The following is a 24,714-nucleotide window of genomic DNA, read 5'->3' on the forward strand; positions in this document are numbered from 1 at the left end:
GTTGTTTGGTTCCACCCCCACCCACCACGTGGTGAAGATGGAACCCAGGGCCTCCCACATGATAGGCAAGCATTGTACCACTGAACTACACCTCTATCTCCTGAAACTGTTGTTTGTTTTTGAGATAGTCTCACCATGTTGCCCAGGCTGGCCTTGAACTCCTGAGCACTATCCTCCCATCTAAACTTCCCAAGTACTGGCAATACAGGCATGTGCCCCTGTACCCAGTTCCCCAAAACTGTTTTTCTTTTTTGCAGTGCTGGGGTTTGAACTCGGGGCCTACACTTTGAGCCACTCTGCGAGCACCCTTTTTTTATTTGTGATGGGTTTTGTCAAGATGGGGTCTCATAAACTATTTGTCAGGGTTGGCTTCGAACCACAATCCTGCTGATCTCTGCCTCCTGAGTAGCTAGGATTATAGACATGAGCCACTGGTGCCTGGCTGCTTGTTTCGATTTTGAGACAGGATCTCCTGTAGTTCAGGCTGGCCTTGAACAAATGATCCTTCTGCCTCAGCCTCTCAAATATTAGTGTGCTACCATGCGTTCATCGATTGTATTTCCTTTTTCAAAAAAAAGATTCAATACCAATTTTTGTACCACAAACTATTCAGGACAAACTCCTAAAGTGATAAATATTCCAAAACTATACTGGACCATCTGGTAAGATCTTGATATGTTTTCAGCTGATGTCTACTATCAGGGTTCCAAAGGTAATAGACAAAACCTTTTTTTAAAGCCAGGCACTGGTAGCTCACACCTGTAATCATTCTAGCTACTTGGGAGGCCAGCTCAGACAAAATGTTCACAAGAATCTATCTCAACCAATTGCTGGGTACAGTGGGGTGAACCTATCATCCCAGCCTCAGCGGGAAGCATAAAATAGGAGGTCTGAGGTCCAGGCTGGCCTGGGCAAAAGTGAGACCCTGTCTCCAAAGTAACTAGAACAAAAAGGGCTGGAGGTGTAGTGTAGCCTGCCTGACAAGTGTCAAGGCCCGTGTTCAAGCCCTGAGTTGAGAACAAAGAAAGACTTAAAAAGGATATATCAAAAGGGCTGCTAAAATAATAAAACCTACCATAAAGCTATATAGTCAGAGACTGCTCTACCTGTAGTAATCCTCCATAATCAGATGTCAGCTTCTTAGCTATTTTAACACAGTAGTCCACAAACTAGAAGCCTAATAATGGGTGGGATGCCAGAAAAATCGTAAAAACATCATACAACTTTCGCCGTCTCCTCAGCTTGGTTTTGCTTTATTTTCTTTTGCAGCACTGGGACAGAACCCAGGGCCTGGCACATGCTAGACAACTACCACTTAGCTATACTGCCAGCTCCTGTCTTCTTTTTTGAGATTAAAAATAAGCTTGAAGGATGGCCTAGTTTTATAATATATATTTCTTTTTTTTTTTTTTTTTAGGTAGTACTGGGGCTTGAACTCAGGGCTTCGCAGTTGCTTGGGCCACTCACTCCTCTGGTCTTAGAATATATTTTTAAATTGTTAACAGTAAAATCTAATATTTTTAAAATGAGATAAAAACTATGTACACTCTTATTTTTAAGTTTGCAGCACATATTATTGTAAGTTCCTTTCTCAGAGTTTATTTAATTAATTATTTTAGTATATCAATTAAGCTGTTTTATCCTGCATATAAAGATGGATTACAAAGCAAAAAGCACAAAAAAAAGGTGGTGGTGGTTTTATTGGTTTTTTTTTTTTTCTCTTTTTTGCAGTACTGGTGCTTGGACCCAGAGCCTCATGCCTGTTAGGCAGGTGCTCTACCACTTGTCCCACTCTGCCACCTCAGATAAAGATTTAATAATATTTACTTTCTCAAGTATCTCAGTTTTTGGATTTTGTACCTTCCTACAGATTTCTTGCTCATCTGAGAGGGCTGGCTGTCTACTGCACAGTCCCCATTCTGTTTGCAACACAGGTCAATGTAAGTGAGAATACTTACTTGCAATGGGTTGCTATTAAAATATAATTTGAATTTAATAAGCTATTCTGAAATTCTGCTGTGTTCATTAAACAGTATTTTACTTCAGATTTAGTCTTAATCTTTTGCTTTCAAATTGAGTTACTTTTTTTCATCCTAAATGACAGAGGACTAACCTAAGTACTAAGATTTATCTAAGCTGAACGTAATATCCATCAGTCCATTTCATGATCCAGTATGATACAATTAATTTTTAAAAATGTAACCCAAATGCAGGCTAATAGACATTTAATACACCCATTCAGCACTTCCTTGGTTCAAAGCAGGTATGGATTAATCTCAAAAGCATACGCTAAGTGAAAGAAGCCAGACATAAAAAGATACATTATCGCGGGGCACCAGTGGCTCACGCCTGTAATAATCCTAGCTACTCAAAAGGCAGAGATCAGGAGGATCATGGTTCAAAGCCAGTCAGGGCAAATAGATCCTGAGACCCTATCTTGAAATACCCATTACAGAAAAACGGGTGGTGGAGTGGCTCAAGGTATAGGCCCTGAGTTCAAGACCAGTATGGAAAAAAAAAAGGAGACATTATCATGATTTTGGTAGAAGTTGCACAAATGCAGGCATATTTGTTAAAACTCAAAATTGTTGAATTTTACTGCATGTAATACATATCTTAAAGTTGCTTGTTTTATTTTTTGTACTGGGGATTGAATCCAGGGCCTCTTACATACTAGGCAAATTGCCTACTACTGAGCTACAACCCCAGCCCTCAAAATTATGTTTTTTTTTTTTTAATGAGGTTTTAAAATTTGGAATACTTTTATTACAGTTAGAGAAAAATTGCAAAGACAGCTACTGCTAGCGCCTCCCTCACTCACATTATCATGGTATGTTTGCCAAAACTAAGAAACTAATACTGGTGATTACTAACTCAACTCCACACTGTATTTTCCCAATAATGTCCTCTTTTTGTGCCAGCATCCCACAGTACAGTTACAGTACATAGTACAGTTAACTGTCATGTCTCTTTTGTTTCTTCTGGTCTGTAAGTTTCTCAGTCTTTGCTTTTCATGACCTTGACAGTCTTAAGCATATTGGCCAAGTGTCCTGTAGAATGTCCAACCTACATGAGTCTGATTTTTTCTTTTTTTAAATTTTTCTTTTGGCAGTACTGGGGTTTGAACTCAGGACCTTGTACTTGTGAGGTAGGAGCTCTACCACTTGAGCCATGCCTCCATCACCAATGTTTTTCTTATGAATACTCTTTTTTTATTATTGTTTTACTATTCATATGTGCATACAATGCTTGGGTCATTTCTCCCCCCTGTCCCCCAAAATTATGTTTTTTAAAAGCACATAACCATGATGGGGTGTAGCTCAGTGGCAGACCACTTGTCTAACATGTACAAAGGTCCTGGGTTCAAGCCCCAGCATCACCCCCCGGGGGGTGGGGTGAAAGACACATTACTACCCATCTTTATATGTGCATAAAATAGCTGAAGAATGCATGAGAAACTAGTTGACAGCAGTTGCCTTTGGGAAGAAAAGCTTACTCTGTGGGTGAGAATGGAAACTGTGTACGTGTGTGTATATATTCTTTTTCACCTTCAAGATTTTATAAAGTGTATATGTTGCCTATTTGAAAAATAGATTACCCTCTATGGCTGTACATAGGATTAAAATTAAATAGTGGAAACCCAAACTAAATAAACATACAATCTATAAAACTGATGTCTCTACATCCAGATGAAAACTGAAGTCAAATCTTAAAATTATTTAATAAAAGCACTGATGAAAACAGAACACAAGGGCAGGAAAAAAAAGTTGTTTTATTTAACAGTTGGTGTTATCATTTGGGCATATGCCTATACATTAATTTTTGTACTTTCTATTTTAAGAAAATAGAATTCAAATTAGTCTTATATATTATATAGAAAATTCTAAATTACTGGGTCTGAGGGCAGGACTAGGACAAAATCCAAAAACTAGAAATTAGTCTGGTTAATAATAAACTTTTTTTTTTTTTTTTTTTTTTGGCAGCACTGGGGTTTAATCCTGCACTTGCTAGACAGGCATTCTTACTGCTTGAGTCACTCCACCAGCCCAATAAACTTCTGTAGAAAGAATAATAGAGAACATGCATATAATTAGACTAGGTGTGGTGATCCACGCCTGTAACTCAGGATATTTGGGAGGTGAAGGCAGGAGGATTTCAAGTTCGACAGCCAAAGCAGGACAAAGTTAGTGAGACCTTTTCTCAAAAAACAAAATTTAAAAGGGGTAGTATAGCGGAAGGGATAGAGCAGAAAAGGATATATAATTAAATTTAGGGAAGTGGGGGGATCCTTGTCAGTTAAGGTCGAAAATCAATTTTTTTTTTCACATTTCCATTTTTTTTAATTCATTTATTCACATGTGCATACATTGTTTTGGTCATTTCTCCCCCCATCCCCTGCTCCCCCCCTCTCTCCTCCACCCCAAATCCTCAATTTCTAAAAAGATTTTACATTCTAACTTTCCATGAAGTCTTTTTGTTTTATTTATTTATTTTTTTTAGTGGGACTAGGGCTTGAACTCAGGGCTTCACACTTGCAAAGCAGGCACTCTATGCTTGAACCACACCTCCAATCCATTTTGCTCTGGTTATTTTGGAGATGGGGGGGGGGTCTCACAAACTATTTGCCTAGGCTGGCCTCAAATCGCAATCCTCTTGACCTCAGTCTCCCAAGTAGCTAGTTTTATAGGCACAAGTTGCTGGCACCTGGCTTTAATTATTATTTATCTGCTGGTACTGGGATTTGAATCAAGGTTTCACACTTAGTAGGAAGGCACTCTATCACTTAAGCCAAGTTCCCAGTCCTTTCCTTGAAATCTTTTAAAAAATTTTTAAATAAATACTTTATTTGGAGAGCAGACTACGTATTTTACTCAATTTATAGTATTTCTTGCTGAGCACCAGTGGCTCATGCCTATAATCCTAGCTACTCAGGAGGCAAAGATCAAGAAGATCATAGCTCAAAGTCAGTCTGGGCAAATAGTTTGAGAGACTCTATCTTGAAAAAACCCATCACAAAAAAGGGCTGGTGGAGTAGCTCAAGGGGTAGGCCCTGTGTTCAAACCAATCAAAAATATTTCTAAGCCAGACAGTGTCTCATATCTATAATCCTAGCTCCTTGGGAGGCTGAGATCAGGAGGATTTCGACCTGAGGATATCTTTTGGCTCATGACTGATTTCTAGTGCAGAGATAAATAGGAATAATAAACTCATATGTTGTCTCATAATACTTATTTTCCAAAGGATCCATCCTTATTTATTCATTAAGTGATTTCCTGAGGGTTGAACCCAGGTCCTCACGCATGCTAGGCAAGTGTTTCACCACTGAACTGTACCTCCAGTTGTAATCTCTATTTAAAACTGTCCACTACTGGATAAAACAGAACACTAAAACTTCCAAAAGCATGCAATCACAACACCATAGCAAAAAGAAAAGAACCTTCTTAACACTTTGAGGAGAAGGAGTCTGGTATAAGAAATATGCATAAGAAATACAATTCCATTATATCCCAAAGTAGACAAGTTAAGTCACTAGTTTAAAAAAATGTATCTATATATCTATATATATATACATATAGTGCTTCTTACTAGTTTTCTTTTTGTTGTGTGTGCGTTACGGGTCTTGCTATGTTGCCCAGGCTGGTTTCGAACTCCTGGGCTCAAGTGATCCTCCTGCCTTAGCCTTTCAAAATAGTTTGTCTGTAAAAGTGTGTCACCACACCTGGCTTTACTAGCTTTTTTAAATGGCTTCCTTCCCCAATCTTAAAGTATTTGTTTCACTCTTTTGGTCTACAACCTATAGCAAAAGATGGAGGAAGATGGAAAACTGGGAGAGGTTATCGCTAACTTCATAGAAAAATGTCCTAAATCATTTTAATACTTTAATCAAGTGGTGGAGCACCTGCCTAGCAAGCACAAGGCCTAGGGTTTAAACCCCAGGACCACCAAAAACAATAAATAAATAATCAACTAAATAGCCAGTTTTCAAAACTCAGTAACTATTAGTGATTCATAATTATCTTAGATGAGTTTGAAAAGAGAAGCATAATTTCTGTTAGTATGAAAGTATCTGGAGCCAAAAGATTTAAATTAATCCCTTGGTACTCTCAAATGTTCTTATTCTCTCCCCCAACTTCCCTCCCTTCCTCTTTCTCTTCCTCCACCCATGGGTAGGATTACAGTTGTGATGTACCACTATTTTCTATTTCTTAATAATGCTGCCCTCCAGAGACAGAAAAATTGATGGAAACATGTATCTATACCAATCTCTCTCTGAACAGAAGCAAAAGTGGTAACTTAACCAGAAATTAAAGTCTATATACCCATAAAAAAATTAAAAGCAACCTAAAGAAAAGGAAATACCTATTCTGAACCTACTCTACCCAGCTTTACCCAATCTTAACACTGCTTTGGATCTTTATGAAGTCCCCATATGTGCCCCAGAAGTAATGATTTCTCTGAATACAATGTTTATCATTCCATCACATTGTTTTATACTTTTCTATTTGTCCATAAATGTAGTACATCTTTCATATTTTCCATCTTTTATTTACAAAGTGTTACAAGACATAAATATGCTTCTATACTTTGCCTTTTTGTTTTGTTTTGTTTTAAGACAGGGCCTCATGCTGGGCACTGATTTCTAATGCCTGTTATCCTAGCTACTCAGGAGGCAGACATCAGGAGGATCAAGGTTCAAAGCCAGCCCCAGTCAAATAGTTGGGGAGACCCTATCTTAAAAAACCCATCACAAAAAAGGGCTAGCAGAGTGCCTCAAGTGGCAAGAGCACCTAGCCTCGCAAGCATGAGGCCCTGAGTGCAAACCCAGTGCTGCCAAAAAAAAAAAAAAAATGGCCTCACTACAGTAGTCCGTGATCTCTTGCTGAAGCCAGCTGAGTACTGGAATTACAGATATGAATGACCACACCTGGCTGAGGGTTCTTTTTTTTTTTTTTTAAGTTACTTTTATCAGGCTCCAGGAAACCCTTAAATATACTATGTGTGACAATGTTAGTGACTTCCAATAGCAATCAAAATATGTAGCTGAAGGTGGGCATAGTGGTTCACACCTGTAAACCCAGATCTTAGGCGGCAAGGCAGGAGAATGGTTGAGCTCAAGACTTGCCTGGGCTACATAGCAAGACCTTGTCTCAAAAAATGAAAATAAGGAAAAGGGAAAATGATAATATTACAAAGATATTAGTGAAATTTATCACAGATATAATTTAATCTGTTATACTACAAAGTTTAGATAATTGAAATCTTAATACCATCCACATCACACCTAGAAAATAAGACTATTAAACAACATACCTTAATGAATTTCTTTTTATAAAGTAAATACTGTAAAACTCTGTAACAGAAGGGAATCCTGATTAATCTAAGGTTGGGCTGGCGTAGTGGGTCAAGTGGTAGAACACCTGCCTAGCAAGTGTGAGGCCCTGAGTTCAAGCCCCAGTACCACCCCCCCCACACACACACATTATGCTGACTACCCTAAGGTTAAAAGAATTCAAAGAACCACAGACACTAAAATAATTTTCTTTTTTAGCATGCTAAAGATGTAACCAAGGGCCTCATGCATGCTAGCCTAGTACTCTATCACTGAGCTTTATTCTCCAGACCCCAAAATTTTTCTGTTTAGACTCATCATTGAAATCAAGTACACAGCCAGGGTTACACTTTAGAAGAATGAGAAGGGTGTTGAAATCATGACATTAGAGAATAATGAGGTCTATTAACTGCTGGGCAAGTAGAAAAAGTCAGCCTTCGGTAGAACAGTTTTGAAAAATCAGTGATGCGCATCTGTGTGCCTGTAGTCCCACCACCTCAGGAGGCTGAGGCAGGAAAATTGCTGAGTCCAGGAGGTGGAAGCCTGCCTGGGCAACATGGCATGATCTAGCCTCCAAAAAGACAAAAACCAAAAATGTTACTTCAGACTTGTAAGATATTTCTATCAAATAAATTATCATTGGCTTATGACATTCAAATATGGTTATCATATTTAAAGTTTCACAGTGGAGCAACAAATATTAACACTCTGACATTACATATAAATAACCCACTTAAAAAGGGATTTAAAAAAAAATGTTTTTTAAAACTAGATCCCAGATCTTTTGGTGCTGGGTATCAAAACCAATGCTTTGCAAATGCTAGACAAGCAATCTACAAACTGAGCTACATTCCCAGCCCTCTAGATCATTTTTATCTATGTTCACAATACCATAGATGTTTAAAAACACATTAAGCCAGTGGTTCACTCCTGTAATCCTAGCTACTCAGGAGGCAGAGATCAGGACCATGGTTCAAAGCCAGCCCAGGCAAACAGTTCGTGAGACCCTGTCTCAAAAATACCCAATACAAAACAGGGCTGGTGGAGTGGCTCAAGTGGGAGTACCTGCCTAGCAACGATGAGGTCTGAGTTGAAATCCCAGTATTGCCAAAAAAATCAACACCAAACACTCCCAATTAAAAAGATTTGTGTTCACATTATCATACTGTAAGGGTGAAAACAATCTTAACTTTTTTTTTTTTTTTGGTGGTACTGAGGGGTTGAACTCAAGGCAAACATTCTACCATGTGAGTCATGCCCCTAACTCCTATCTTAACTTCCTATTACCTACGGACTTCCTTTTTCCAAGCAGCTACTTCACAGATTTAGTATCGTAAGTACTACACAGTTGTATATTTCATGTTTTTTTTTTATTAGACAAGATCTCAATATATAGACTGGGGTAGCCTTAAACTTGTGTTCCTTCTGCCTTCACCTCCAAAGTGCTGGGATTACAGGCACACACTACCATGCCCAGCTCATGTTCAATTTTTAATCCATAACTATGAAGAGTTAGCTTTTTTTTTTTTTGGTACCTAAATAAATGGATGAATGCCTAGCACAATTCCAAGCAGAAATGGGGCTCAAATATTTGACAAATGAGAAGATAATTAAAGGAACATAAACTTCCAGGGGCAAGTCCAATCTACTCATCCTCATCACCTACAGTGTTGACATACAGAATATGTTAAGATTTAATTATTGAACCTGAAAGGAAAAGGTGTTTGGAGGTAACCCGAGAGAACAAGTTTCTGTGAGCACTTCAGCAGCAACCATTTAGGCAGGAATGTTGTGCTCTAACAAGGTTCTCGGTGTAAAGTTTTTTTTTGAGGTCTCACTATGTTGCCCACCCAAGCTGGTCTCAACTCCTGAGCTCAAGTGATCCTTGCACTACAGCCTTTCAAGTAACTGCAACAGGTGCAAGCCACCTTGCCTGGCTCTCCACATTCATAACTGAAGATCAAGAACCCTTCCTAGGGTTGTTGGCATAGCTTAGTGGTAAAGCAAGAGCTTAGCATGTGTGAGTTTCTGAGTGCTGAACTCAGTACTAAAAGACAAAACAAACCCCACCTTTCCTAGACCTCTTATTCTACTTATTTGAACACTCGCTTCAAAACTTTTTTCATTTGTTAAAATTGACCATATTGTACACATCACATGTAACATGAAGATTTGAAATGTGTAAACATTGTGGAATTACTAAACTCATGTAGTTTATTCATATATATATATATATATATATACACACACATATATATATATGTATTACCTAACATATTTACTTTTTTTTTTTTTTTTTTGGTGGGACTGAGGTTTGAACTCAGGGCTTCATACTAGCAAAGCAGACATGTGACAACTTGAGCCACAACTCCAGTCCACACTGCTCTGGTTATTTTGGAGATGGGAGTCTCAGGAATTATTTGCTTAGGCTGGTCTCAAACCAAGATTCTCCTGATCTCAGCCTCCCAAGTAGTTAGGATTACAGGTGTGAGCCACCGAGCATCCCAGCTACATAGTCACTTTTTTTGTAGTAAGAACACTTCAAAATCTAGCAATTTTCAAAAATCTCTAAATCTCTAGAACCACAAAACCAAGAATATGTCTTTATTAACTATAGCTATGTTGACACACAATAGGTCTCTTAATCCTCTTATTTAACTGAGACTTTATATCCCTTGATCTATTTCTCCTCAACCCTCAAACCCCTGCCCATGGTAACCATTAATTCTACTTTACTTGCATGAGTTTGAATGTTAGACTCCACATAAAAGGGGTTTGGTTATCTGTCTTTCTGTACTTGGCTTATTTCACTTACTAGGTCCTCCAGATTCACCTATACTATTGCAAGTAACAGGATTCCCTTCTTTTTAGAGACTGAATAGTATTCCATTTTGTATAAAACATTTCATTAGCATTTAATAGGTATACAGGGAAGAAGTCACTGTGACATTTACATATATACTAATAATATATCTTAATTAGGTTCACCCACTCCATCATTTTCTGACTTTTAAATTTCAACCAGTCTAGGACTCTAGGAACATTCTACTTGGAATATTCTCCCCATTCCTACCTCCTTCATGTACCTAACATATTTACTTTTTTTTTTTTTTTAAGGCTTCACCTAAATACAACCCTTAGTCAAGACTTGCCAGAAACTCCTCACTCTCCATTTATTAAATACTATGAAAAAAGCACCAGGTTACTTTTATAATTTAACATGTTTCATATTTATCTGTGTGCTTATATAATGTCTCTTGATCCATAAGAAGGGACCTGACCTAGCTTCTTACAGACTATGCATTCCATAAATTACCTAGATAAAGTTAATACTACCTTCCATTGACTGTAAGAGATATATTTTTAATATAAATCATGTTTTTTAACATACCATGTCACTCCAAACAATGGCATATCAGCTTAACCGGCAATGTTCTCTCTCTCTCTCTCTCTCTCTCTTTGTAGTATTGGAATTTGATCTTGTGCTTGCTAGGCAAATGCTCTACCACTTGAGTCATGCCTCTACTCCACACTATTTTCTGAGTATAATAACTACATTTTCAGTTGATGGCATCTTAGAATTGATTAACTAAGGTACACAGAAAAAGCAGTGATCTTATTCTCTGATACTGTAGCCAAAGGACCATATACTTGACAAAGTATAAGTTTAGAATTTTGATAGCCACAGTCAAAGTAAATCACTAAGTAAATGACAGAATAGGATAGGAAAATCCCAAGCACTCTAGTAAGACTACCATCTGTAGCAAGTCCCTAAACAAAAGTATTAGGGAGGCACGCATGATACCAAAAGCAAAGCAAGCAAATAACTATTCCATGCTACCAACTCCTAAAGCTGATGAGCAGTGGTGGCTAAGTTGTGAGAGAAAGTTTGACTTGCTCCACACAGGATCTCTGTAAGGATTCAAAACTCCCTGTACTGTCAGTTACTGAGGTATTGGTCTCTTCTCTCTACTGCTATGTCCAAAATGAATGTGGCATATAGCCAGGTACATGGAAGAGTCTATATACTGATAGACAGATGGTGGACTCAATGTTAAAAGACTTCTCTACTCACTAAGCACCAAAGAAAATACTTAAATGCTAGGAAATTTCCTTCCTGGCATTTGGGTAACCAAGATCTCTTCCACAGTTGAATTTCACCTTTGAGAGAAACTATATAGAAAACTAGAAACCTGAAGATCTTACTGATAGGGAGTCACTACCATACTCTTCTGTAATAATAATCACTAAGTCTCAAGCTTCAAAAACATGGGGAGGGGAAAGCTGAATGCTATTATTATTTTGGTGTGTTTCTGTGCTACTAAAAATAGTAGAGTAATGGGAACCTCAAAAGTAAGTAAAATGGCATATTTCTCATTATACCCTGTAAAACTATGTGTCCGCCCCCCCCAAAAAAGAACCAGTGTGAATTTTTTTAATAAGTAGCATATGAGTACTTTAGTATTATGAAGTTTTGAAATATATAAAAACTGTTAGGCTAGAACTATAAATCCCTGAAATTTAAAAAGCAATACTTGTCATGAACTTTACTCTTCACAGTTCCTAAACATTCTATCAACTTGTTTCATGGACTGGAAAGGTAGCTCAAGTGGCAAAATGCGTTAACTATTAAGTCCAAGGCCTGAGTTCAAACCCCAGTACCACCTCCCCCCACCAAAAAAAAGTGCTGTTTCATAAATTCACTAGCACAAATATAATTGTGTTGATGAACTTGGCTGTGGTAACATCACTCTTCCTATAGACTAACCAGTTTTGTAAGATGAACAGTATAGTTGGGGGTATAGTTCAGTGGAGAGCATTTGCTTAGCATGAAAAAGGCCTTTCAGTTCAATCCTCAGCACTGCCAAAAAAAGAGAAGGAAAAAAGCATGAATAGACCCAGAGGCTCATGACTGTAATTCTAGCAACTCAGGAGGCAGAGATCAGAGGACTGCAGTTCAAAGCCAGCCCGGGCAAAGAGAGAGATCCTATCTCGAAAACACCAAACACAAAAACGAGCTGACATAGTGGCTCAAGGTGTAGGCCCTGAGTTCAAACCCCAGTACCATCCAAAAAAAATAGATGGGTAGACCAAGTCAAGTAAGCTGTCAAATTTTACTATGCTACAAGACTGGCTATAATTGCTACAAAACTGTCTTGTGATTTAAAAAAAAAAAAAAATCCCAAAGCTGCCAAGGGCTGATGATGTAGCTCAGTGGTAGTGGTAGAGCACTTTCCTAGCATGATCAAGGTCCTGGATTCAATCTCCAGGACCTTGTTTCAAATCCAGAACCAAGTTTCAAACCTAAGAGCATGTTTCAGGTTTTATAATAAATTATCCGAAACAGCAACTGACATATTCTTACATCTTCCTGGAACAACCTTTCCAGCTTCCAAAACTAGACACTAGACATTACTGATAAGCATGAAAAGGTACATGTCTTTTTAAAATTACACTTTATGTAAGCTTAGGGACAGGAGCCCTTTGAACACACTGAAAAGCACCCATGATGGCATCTAATAACTATCTTCTACACAATACGGACTACTGTAGGTCTTGGGAGAAGACATTACAATATCATGATAAGAAAAGTGAAGAGTTTCTGTTTTCCTGTGATGAAATTCACATCCTAGAAGGAGTGTCATGTTATCTGAAGCAAGGGTTGGAAAAGGGCCACACCAAAAATTCAAATTCATAGTTTGGCTGGGGAACTGATACCAATACGTATCATCTGTTACAAAAACATTTTACACCTCCTGATATTAACAACAAAGCATAGCTCTACTCTAATAAGCAGAGGAGGTTTTTTTAATTTCGTTTTGTGGAGCCACTCCGCCGGCCCTTGTTGTGATGGGTATTTTTGAGATAGGGTCTTGCAAACTATTTTCCCGGGTTGACTTCAAACCTCAATCCTCCTGATCTCTGCCTCCTGAGTAGCTAGGATTATAGGTATGAGCCATGGGGCCAGGATGTTTTGTTTTTTAATACCAGGTTAATTTTTTTATTTTTTTTGGCAGTACAGGGGGTTGAACTCAGGGATTCACACTTGTAAGGCAAGTGTTCCACCACTTGAGCCACATACCCAGCCTAAGATAACAATATAAATAAGAGAACTATTTTCATAATTCTAGATTTACAAAAATATGAGTATTAGGAACATATTAAGGTGGCAGTACTTGGAAGTTTGTTGAAGAAAAAATGGGGATTCAGTTCTAGATTAGAATAGTTTGTTTTTTTCTTCTTTTTTTAAGTCAGTTCCAGTTTAGAAACATTGTGAAACTCAATTATTTTCACAATAAAGAAGTTTTTGGTTTGGGTTTGGGTTGGCAATGATCAATTAAAAATACATTTTGACACGTAAGATTTCAATACTCTATCAACTTCATGGGTCAACATTATTGGCTGGTTAACAGTGTTAATATTTAAAAAAAAAAAAAAAAAAAAGAAAAGCCCACCAGATCCAAGAAGTCCCTTCCTTCTGCAATGTCCCTCAGTGCCCTCTATCAACAAAGCCTAAGCAAAGGTGAGAGTCCAGCTCATTCACTAAAAGGGTGAATTTGGAGTTAACTGATTAAGTGGCAGGTGTATGCCATTGATCTGTTCCTTTTTTCTGCTGGGTAAGGCTCCAGTGTATGTATATTCTATGTTTTGTTGATGTATTCACCTCTTGATGGATATAAGTTGTTTCCCAGATTTGGGATAATGTAAATGAAACTGCTATTCATAATTATAAACAACAAGAGAAACCCTATCTTTTGTGCAGTCATAACTGCCAATCACTTCTCATCATGCCCACAGGCTTACAGGGTATGTGATATTATCTGTATTCTATAGATAGGGAAGCTGACTCTCAAGAAAATTAGTAGATCTGCCAGGTGCTGGTGGCTCATGCCTGTAATCCTCACTTAGGAGGTCGAGATCCAGGAGATACAGTTTAAGGCCAGCCCAGGCAAACAGATCGAGAGACTGCATGTCCAAAATAATCAGAGCAAAATGGACTGAAGGTATGACTCATGCAGTTGAGCACCTGCTTTGCAAGGACAAAGCCCTGAATTTAAATCCCAACCTCACACATGAAAAAAGGAAGGAGGGAAGGAAAGAAAGAAAATCAGCAGACATGCCTAAAAGCCTCAGGGCTAGGATATAACTCAGTAGATATGTTGATCCAAAGCCTTACCTTTTTTTTTTTTTTTTTGCAAGACAGGTTCTCAATGTGTATCTCAGGCTAGCCTTGAACTCATAATCCTCCTTACTTTAGCCTTCCAAGTGCTGGGATTTTACAAGTATGTGCCGCAATGCCTAGTTTACTATTTTTTTTTCCTACCACACTACTTAAATCTTGGCATTCACTGAATATCGTTAGCAAACCCAGAATGCCTACTATCTGGTGCTGGGAAAACAAAGAATAAGACAGTGATTTTGCCCAGAAGAGTTCAGACTAGAGTAGGTAATAATCAATCCTATCTACATATCTACAATTCTATAATGGAATGTTGACATCCTTTCTGCCTGGGGAAGACTTCCCAGAAGTCATTTCTTCTGGGTCTTTGCTGGATCTTCAATTATGAATAAAGAATTCAGAAGGCTAGGCATGACAGGACATGTCTATAATCTCAGCTACTCTAAGAGGTAGAGGCAGGAAGATCTTAAGTTAAAGGCCAGACTGGTCAAAGTCGGCGAGACCCTATTTCGTTATTTCTTTTTTCTTTTGGTGGGACTGGGATTTTTGTGGGACAGGGCTTCATGCTTGCAAAGCAGGTGCTCTACCACTTTAGCCACACCTCCAGTCCATTTTGCTCTGGCTATTTAGGAGATGGGGGGGTCTTGAAAACTATTTGCCCCAGGCCGGCTTCAAACTCTAATTGTCCCAATATCAGCCTCCCAAGCAGCTAGGACTGCAGTCATAAGCCACCAGCGCACACAGTGCAAGACCCTACATCAAAAACAAACAAAAGGGCTGGGGGGCATAGCACAAGCTATCTCTATACCTAATATGGGTGAGGCCCTGGCCTGGGTTCATTCCCCAGTACTGCAAAAAAAGGAAAAAAGAATTTAAAAGGAGGTGAGAGTGGGATGAGAAGACATTCTTTGTACAGAGAAAGACCAAACAAAAATGATTCTAAGAAAGATCAACTAGTACTTCAATTATAGCAGTTTACCAGGACATAACTCGTATGTATCATATTAATGAAGAGAACAATATTTTTTGTTCTAAATTGTATCTACTTTTAATACATGTTAAGTAATATTACATATTTTTTCAGGATTTTTTTTTCTTTTTTCTTTTTGGTCATAATGGAATTTTTTAACTCAAGGTCTCATGCTTGATAGGCATTCTACTACTTGAAACAAACCCTAGTCCTTAGTTTTAAAGCAATAATTTGCCTCAAGAAATTGCATATCAGAAAGCGAAGATGTCCACAAGTGACGCTCCATTTGTGTTGATGCACAAACAGCATTTAACTACCAGCATTATAGTCTATTTGAACATCACTGATCTATCTAATTTGTCATAATTAAGTGTATATTTGAGAAGTTACTTAACCCAAGCTCATGTATACTATTTCTAGAATACACTACCCCATTTACTATGAACCTAGAGCTAAAATAAAGCTGTGAAGGAGCCAGACGCTGGTGGCTCATTCCTGTAATCCTAGTTACTTGGAGGCTGTGACCAGGAGGATCACAGGCTCATTCCTGTAATCTTAGGTAGTTGGAGGTTGATCTGGAGGATCGAAGTTCAAGGTCAGCCTGGGGAAATAGTTCTGGAGACCCCATTTCCAAAATAACCAGAGCAAAATGGGCTGGAAGAAGCAGTAGAGCACCTGCTTTACAAGCTCAAAGTCCTGAGTTTAAACCCTAGTCCTACCAAAAAAAAAAAAAAGGTGTAAATAGAAGCAGAGTCCCTTAATTCTTAAACCCAAGTCAGATTGTCTTAAACATGAACAGCTCTTCCTCAGCTCAGCCTACCAAGGTAGCTGCTATCTCCTACTCACAGCTGCCCTCAGACCTTTGGTGAAGCCCAAGATCATAAACAAAGAGGACCAAGAAACTCATCTAACACCAGTCAGACCAACTGCAAAATTAAGTGTAACCGGCAGAAACCCAACAGTATTGACAATAGGGTGCAGAAAAGATTCAAGGACCAGATCTTGATGCCCACCATTGGTTATGGGAACAACAAGGAAACAAAACACATGCTGCCCAGAGGCTTCTAGATGTTCCTGGTCCACATTAAGGAGCTGGAAGATTGTTCATGATGCTTCCTCCAAGAACACAAAGTCATCCTGGAAAGAGCACCTTAGCTGGCCATCAGTCACCAATCCCAATGCCAGGCTGCACAGTGAAGAAAATAAATAGATGGCTCATGTGCACATTTTTATTTGTGCTTACATAAACCCACATAAACTGCCAAATAAATAAATAAGCTAATATACAGGATAGCCTTCTACTTGAAAAAAAAAAAATCACAAAACAAAACTAGGTGACTTGTCCATGATGGGACAAATTAATAATTTGCCAAAAGTCTAATTGCCTAAATATTACAAATAAGAATACTATAAACTATGCAAGAGCATCATGATTCATGCCTTTATCCTAGCACTCTTGGAGCAGAAGCAAGAACATGGAAGAGTTCTGAGGGTCAGTCTAGGATACAGAGATTTTGTGCCCCTCACTCCCCAAAAAAAGTCAAAACAATACAAAAATGCAGTCTGTATTTTTTGGCTACAATGTTATATGTTTGAAACAAATTTTCATATTATATTGCAATGAAAACACGTAACAACACAATAATGAAGTATCTGATAAGGATCACTTATTATTTGTGGGTCTGGGAGCATTGAAGGTAGGACCTCACTCATGCTTAGATAAGCACTCTACCACTGAGCTATATCCTCAGTCTGAAAAATTCTGTTAAAAGTGTTACTTTTAACATGCCAGGTGCATGCTTGTAATCCTAGCTACTCAGAAGGAAAAGATCAGAAGGATCAAGGCTGGAAGCCAGCCTGGGAAAATAGTTTGGGAGATCTTATCTCAAAAAAAAAAAAAAAAAAACCCTACACACACACACACACACACACACACACACACACACAGGGCTGGTGGAATAACTCAAGGTGTAGGCACTGAGTTCAAATCCCAGTATCACAAAAAAAAAAAAGTGTTACTTTAAGTCATTCTCAACCTCCCTTTCTGAGACTACCTGCTGTAATTCTACTGAAAGTATATTCCTTTCCTAATAAACTTTACTATCACTTTCACTTAAAAAGTTTTACTTCATAACACCATGGAAATTAAATATATTTCATTCTAATGTCTTTAATAATGTCTCTAATTTTTTGCTTGTGATATTATGATTTTATATTTCAATTAATTTATTTGAATCATTTGCGAGGTTTCTTTTTTGTTTTTTCCCATACTGGGGTTCGAACTCAGGGTTTCATGCTTGCTAGGCAGGTACTTTACCACTTGAGCAACTCTGCCAGCCCTTGTGGAATGTCTTGTTTTGTTGGCAATGCTGGAGTTTGAACTCAGGGCCTTGTGTTTACTAGGCAGGTATTCTCCCACTTGATCCATGCCCCTGTTTGTTTTTAGGGATAGGGTATTACTATGCTGCCTAGGCTGGCCTCATACTGTTAGATTCAAGCAATCCTCCTGTCTCATTCTTCAGAATAAGCTATGTCTATTGTAAATTTTAATATAAATGTGTATTATTTCAGAAATAATATTTGTATATTATCAGTATTAATCTGAAAAGTGTTCTAGAGCTGGATGGTGGTATATAGCTGGAGGTTGACATAGGGAGATCCCAATTTGAGACCAGCCTGGACTACCAGTTAGACCCTATTTCCAAAAAACAAAACAAGGGCTGGGGACATGGTTCAAATGATAAAGGACTTGCACAAGGTCTGAGTTCAAACCCCAGTACCACCAAAACACAAAACAAAGAAGTGTTCTAGGCGCAGGGATGTACAGCACTTGCCTAGCATGCATGAGGCCCTAGGTTTAAACCCAAAAATCATCAAAAAAAAAAAAAAAAGTATTATAATAATGTTGGTAAACAAAAAAAGAGAAGAGTCGGGTGCTGGTGGTTCACACCTATAATCCTAGCTACTCAGGAGGCAGGGATCAGGAGGATGGCAGTTTGAGGCCAGCCTGAGCAAATAGTTCCCAAGACCCTATCTCAAAAAAAAACAAACAAAACACAAAAACAGGGCTAACAGAGTGGCTCAAGTGTAGAGTGCCTGTATGGCAAGTATGAGGCCCTAAGTTCAAACTCCAGAACCACCAAAAAAAAAAGGGGGGAGAAAAGAGATTATCCAAAGTTAAGGGAAATGAATGATAACCACTTTATCTGTAATTAAAGTTAAAAACAGAGATACCTATTGAATTTGGCAATTAAGTAATCATCAGTGACCTTACTAAATAATTCCAGAACAATGAATATCCTACTCTTTCAAGAATTTTGGCACTGAAATGTCAGAGATGGGAGGGATAGACAAGCAGGATAAAGAAGGAAATGAAGTAGCTCTAGTGGGAAAGGGAAGATTTAAAAAATTCTTTTGCTGGCATTTGGAGGTATAGGTCAGTGTTATAGTGCTTTTCTGGCATGCATGGGTTCACCTCCAGCACTGTGGGGTTTTTTTGTGTTTGTGTGTATTTTCTTTTGTTGTTTATTTTTCAAGATGGGGGAAGACCTTGGATAAATCTGGATGTTCAGGAGTTAAGAAGTCAATGAAACTAAAAGCATACCTAATTACTAGAGATCAAGGACTTGGTAGAAAGAATAGATTGGAAAGCAATAGGTTGGTAAAGGGAAAAGTAGAGCTTCTCCAAAGGCAAGAGGGAGAAAGAGCAATGACTAAGACAGTCAAATCTGAAGAAGCAAGTCAGGCACATTGGCTGAGATGGGAGTTTTACTAACTTTTACCTGGGGCTGGCCTTGACCTTGATCTTCCCAATCTCTGCCTCCTGATTACAGACATGAGCCACTGTGCCCTACTGTTCTGGTTTTTTGAGATGAGGTCTCATTATGTAACTTAGTTTAGCTTCAAACTCTCCATCCTTCCAGCGTCACTCTCCTGAGTGTTAGGATTACAGACATGTACCACCACACCCAACTACATTGTTTTTATGCCTCAAAGAAATCTAAAAGATTTCACATATTAAGATTTCTATTCTCACTGTAGAATAGGTACTTTGGTCATCTGCTGAGATTAAAATAGTGCACCTAAATCTTAAGTCTTTCTGTAGAGATTAAAAACCCATTTAAAGCTGGGTCCAGTGGCTCATGTCTACAATCCTAGCTACTCAGGAGGCAGAGATCAGGAGGATTGTGGTTCAAAGCCAGCCTGGGCAAATAGTTCAAAAGACCTCATCTTGAAAAAACCCATCATAAAAAGGGCTGAAGGAGTGGTTCAAGGTGTAGGCCTGAGTTCAAGCCCCTGAACCACCAAAAAAAAAGAAAAAAAAATTGACTGATTAACAATACATGAAGTGATAGAACATTCAAACTGCACAATTTTATGGGAGTTCAGGATACTTCCTTAAAAAAGCCTCAATACAAAGGAAAACTGAGGAAGATCTTTAGGTTCCAGGATATAGTTTAAATACACATTTGTCTCAACAAAAGAATAAAAAATATGCTTCATCTGGATTTAAATATTTAACAACTATGTAAGGATAACCATCACCTTTCAGAAAAGATACTAGATGCAGTCAAGAAATCCAGGTTCTTAAGCAGGGTGTGGTAGTACCAATCTGTAATAGTCTCAGCAACAGAGAAGTTAAGACAGGAGGATCTGGGGTCTGCAGTTCATGGCTACAAAGCAAGACCATGTCTCAGAAACAGAAATCCAGACTGGGCTCCAGTGGCTCATGACTATAATTCTAACTACTCAGGAGGCAGAAATCAGGAGGATCTAGGTTTAAAGCCAGCCTGAGCAAAAAATTCAAGAGACCCTATCTCAAAAACACCCAACACAAAAACAGGGCTGGCAGAGTGTTTCAAGGGGTAGAGTGACTGCTTAGCAAACATGAGGCCCTAAGTTCAAACTCCAGTATTGGGGAAAAAAAAAAAGCTAGGTCCTTTATCAAGCCCTAGAATGTGTAGCAGTGCTAACATTATAGTTCTATTATTATTTCACTTGACTCTGTACACAGAACAAATGGCACTTTATTTCCCAATGTTATAGTTTAATATGATTTTGAAGGTTAGCATGGGAACCTAACCATCAAAACTTTACTTCTACAGGAAAAACAAGTATGCTCCTGCATTTTCAAGATGAGTGCTAAGAGGTTTCTGGCAGCATCAGGCATAAGTCAGGAATTCCTATTCTAAGGACTACCTAGGATATTTTAGCAGCCATCTCTCCTTGAACTATAATATCCCAAAAGTGAACTTGTCAAAACCTTCTCCTTATCAGTCAGTAGTAGAATAAGACACATTTCGATATTTTAAAGAAAATCCTAGGTTAAATTTTCCTCACTGCTGGGTGTTTAGCAACCTAATAGAACCAAAGGAAATATCTCAATTCAATATACTTTTGTAAAGCATATTGTCGCATCTATAGTTCTAGCTACTTGAGAGGCTGGGCTGGGGAGGATTGCAGTTCAAGGCCAGCCTGGGCAAATAGTTCAAAAGAGCCCATCTCCAAAAAAAAACCCAGAGCAAAATAAACTGGAGGTATGGCTCATGCAGTAGAATGCCTGCTTTGGAAGCACAAAGCTCTGAGTTCAAACTCCAACACTGCCAACAAATCTGGATTTGTGGTATCTCTTTAAAAAAAAAAAAAAGAGCTGGCAACATTCAGCCCACAGATCTTGGCAATGGCAACATTTCCAGGGAGCTGGGTAGCATCTGCCTTTATCTGACAACACATACATTTTCTAGCTCCCTTCATTCTCTGTGCTTTCTTAAGTTACCTGCCTTGCCTTTATAGCAGTAAGTATGAAACCTTTATCTAACTGAGAACATTATTTTGTCTCATGAGGGACCTTAAAAGATTAAGCTAGTCATAAAAATCTTTATCACAGAAACAGAATAGATCAATTTTTTTTTTTTTGGGTGGGATTGAGGTTTGAACCCAGGGTTTTGTGCTTGCAAAGCAGGTGGCCTACTGTATGAGCCACGCCTCCTGTCCAGTTTGCTCTGATTACTTTGGAGATGGGGGTCTCAAGAACTATTGCTCAGCTGGCCTTCAACCATGATCCTCCTGATCTCAGGCTCCCAAGTAGCTAAGATTACAGTTGTGTGCCACCAGCGCCAGGCTTAGAATAGATCAAGTGATGATCCTGGCATTACTTTGTTTTAAAGCTATGTATACCAAATGTTAATTATAACCAGTAGGACACCATTAAAATGTACAAGGCATTATTAGGGTTAAAAAAAAGAGCTTTCAGTATACTATCTGATCAGTCTTCAACTTCTCAAAGAATCAAGATATTCAGGCTTTACCCTTCCCAATAATAGAGACATTAACCCTGTCTTTTCAATATTGTGGCACCTGCATGTACATAACTAAAGGAAAAAACAGGAAGTCAAAAAGTTCTCTGATCAGCCTAAGAGGTCACACAGTTCACAGAACACATGAAGTCCTCTTCATTCAGAGCCTACTGGATCTTTATTTTAGACACAATTTTAATAAGCTCTGTGATCTGGTTTCTTAGCCCACAACAGATGAGATGCAGCGGACTAGAAAAGAGATGGGGGTGGCGGTATTGCTAGAGGCAAGCACTGAAAGCATCAAAATCAAAACTGAAGACCTATAGTCAGTAGTAAACATCAAAACATAGCAAACTAAGGTCATTTGTTGCAGATACAAAATAATAATTCCAGAGGATCCTTATCCCTGCCAAACTATACTGTATGTTCATAATAACCCTTTAATACACTCTGCTTAAAGCACAGGTCAGGAGACCTTAAGATACATATCTAAATAAATCCCACCAAAAACTTTTCCAAAAAATACATGGCATATAAAAGACTGCCAAATTCAGGGTTGGGGTGTAGCTCAGAACACTTGTTTGGCAGGTGTGAGGCCCTGGGTTTGATCCCCAACACCACCAACCAAAAAAAAAAAAAAGAAAAAAGAAAAACACCAAATTCAGACAGTGTTTCTTTGCCAAAAAAACAAGACATTGAATTCCTAAAAATGCCTATGTCAAATGTGATTTTTCTTAGAAATATTGTTAGAACCCAGATGCAACAGTTCACGACATCTAAAGATGAAAGGGTTTAAGTAGAACTATTGTTTTTTTTTTTTCAGAGAATGATAATCTGAAAGGTTTAAGACCAAGATCGATTATATAAGTCAAACTAGTCTTCTGGGGATTCCACTGTAGGCACATTGGACTGAGGATAAAATAGGACTGGACTCATCTGTAGCCAGTAAGCTTGCCATTCGACCTAAAATGGGTATCATAACAAAAAGTTTAAAAAACTGACCTCCATGTTGCTTTCACAATCTTTTTGACTTGTACACCAGAAATAAATTTCACCTTTTCTTATCTCTGGCAGTCTCAAGGATATTAAGCCATCTTTTGAGGAAGGCTCTAGGTTATAAATCAAGGGGGAAGAGTGTAACAAGTGTTAAAAGCTCAAGTTACCATTTCTAAACTTGGTTTTCTTTTTTTTTTTTTGGTGGTACTGGAGTTTGAATTCCAGGCCTCATGCTTGCTAGGCAGGCACTCTACCACTTGAGTCATTTCACCAACCCTAAACTTTGTTTCCTTATTAAAATTTAGCTCAGAGGTAGAGTGCTTGCCTAGCAATTGAACCTGTGTTCAGTCCCCAGTATGGAAACAAAATTTTTTAGGGAGTCAGATGTGGTGGTATACAACCAAATCCTAGCACTCAGAACACAAAGGTAGGAGGATCATGAGGTGGAGGCCAACCTGCACTACAAAGTGAGACCCTGTCTCAAAAAAAGAACAGAACAAAAACCCCATAATTTTGGAGGCAAATATTATTAGAAGATTAAAATTATGTTTGGAGTCAAAGTGCTACTTCCCTCTCTGAAGAAATCTCTACAACAATGTATTAATCAATGTAGACATTAAAAGCTGCAAGTCTTGACATGTAAAGTATCACACTTGCTCCTCTCCAGGTTTTAAGGTAAGAGCACAATATTCTGCAGGTATAAACCAAGTGGCATCTCAATTTGATAACTTCCCAATTAGGCTCTATAAGGACTTAATTCCTGAGAATCTTTAAAATACATATGTATTTTACTTGGATGATTAACCTTCAATGTGCTCCTGCCCCTTAACTAGTTCTCTAAGAGATCTTTGCTTAACATTCATACTTCTTTTTAGCAAATACCTTGCTCCATTTTAGTACACGATTTACTGTATAAAGTCTACCTATTATCATTTGTAAGAAACTGAAGTCAAAAGAAGTTAGTAAGAAACTAGTTTATAGTAAGAGATGGAATTAATTCCACATTAAAGAAAATAACATATTAATTGAGGATCAACTGCAGAGCTGAGGTGTTTAAATTGTCAAACATTCTGGATTCCAACCTTTTATAACAAAGTGAAAACTGGTTCTCTTTCTCTTGTATCCCCCATCTAAACGTTCAAGATGGCTAATCCTAGGACCTACTTCTCACTAAGCAGCTGAAGGTTTAATATAGTCAATCTGAGAAGCCAAATGAAACACCAAGTAAAAATAACCAGTGGTGCCTGCTCATTTCCAAAGGGGGAAAAAAAACCATAGTAAGTGGCACTAAGAGGTTACAAAAGAGAGCAAAAGAACCCTAAATTTTAAGCAAAGCCCATACTCTAGTTGTGGTATTAAGAAAACCGCCTTACCAATAACTTAAATTTTTAAAGAGGAAACATTCTTTCCAGTCAAAAATCGAGTAAAACCTTTTCTAAATTTTAAAGGGTCTCCCTGAAAACAGCACCTAATTTCACCGTTAAATTCAGTTTATGAAGAGACTGTGAAAGAAAACTGTGTAGTTTCTCCAGTGATCTTCAATGTTCTGTTTCTGAGCTGACTAGCTTCTTCTACCCTTGCCAATTAAACAGCCTTTCTCACTAGATGTAATCTTGCAAAACTGAAGTGCTAGTTTCCGACTATATATGTCAACCTCAAGGAATAAAGCGCTTACTTCCCTCCTCGCTTGTAAGTTGCATTTTCTTCCTTCTGAACTTCCTACTGTAGCACTTTCTAGACGAGAAAGGTGAACCCAAGTGTGCAGCCGCCCAAAAGGGAAGTGCACTCAAGAAATAGTTGTGGATCGAGCAAAACGGATTTCTCCGTCTGCCCGGGACAGAGCCCAGAGCTCAGCAGCTGTACGAAGGGAGCCAGTGCCGGTGGGGAAAGGGAGGGAGGCAACGACGGGGCGCCAGGCCCTTTCGACCTCTGTTGATCCTGC

General features: G+C 38.4%; 1 protein-coding gene across 1 annotated transcript in view; it reads right to left on the reverse strand.

The window, feature by feature from the left end:
- The window catches only part of Ube2d2 (ubiquitin conjugating enzyme E2 D2), a 44,662-nt gene that overhangs the window by 19,113 nt on the left and 835 nt on the right, over positions 1-24,714 (reverse strand). The window lies entirely within an intron of this gene.

The sequence above is a fragment of the Castor canadensis genome, chromosome 6 (assembly GCF_047511655.1).
Source record: "Castor canadensis chromosome 6, mCasCan1.hap1v2, whole genome shotgun sequence".
NCBI lineage: Eukaryota > Metazoa > Chordata > Mammalia > Rodentia > Castoridae > Castor > Castor canadensis.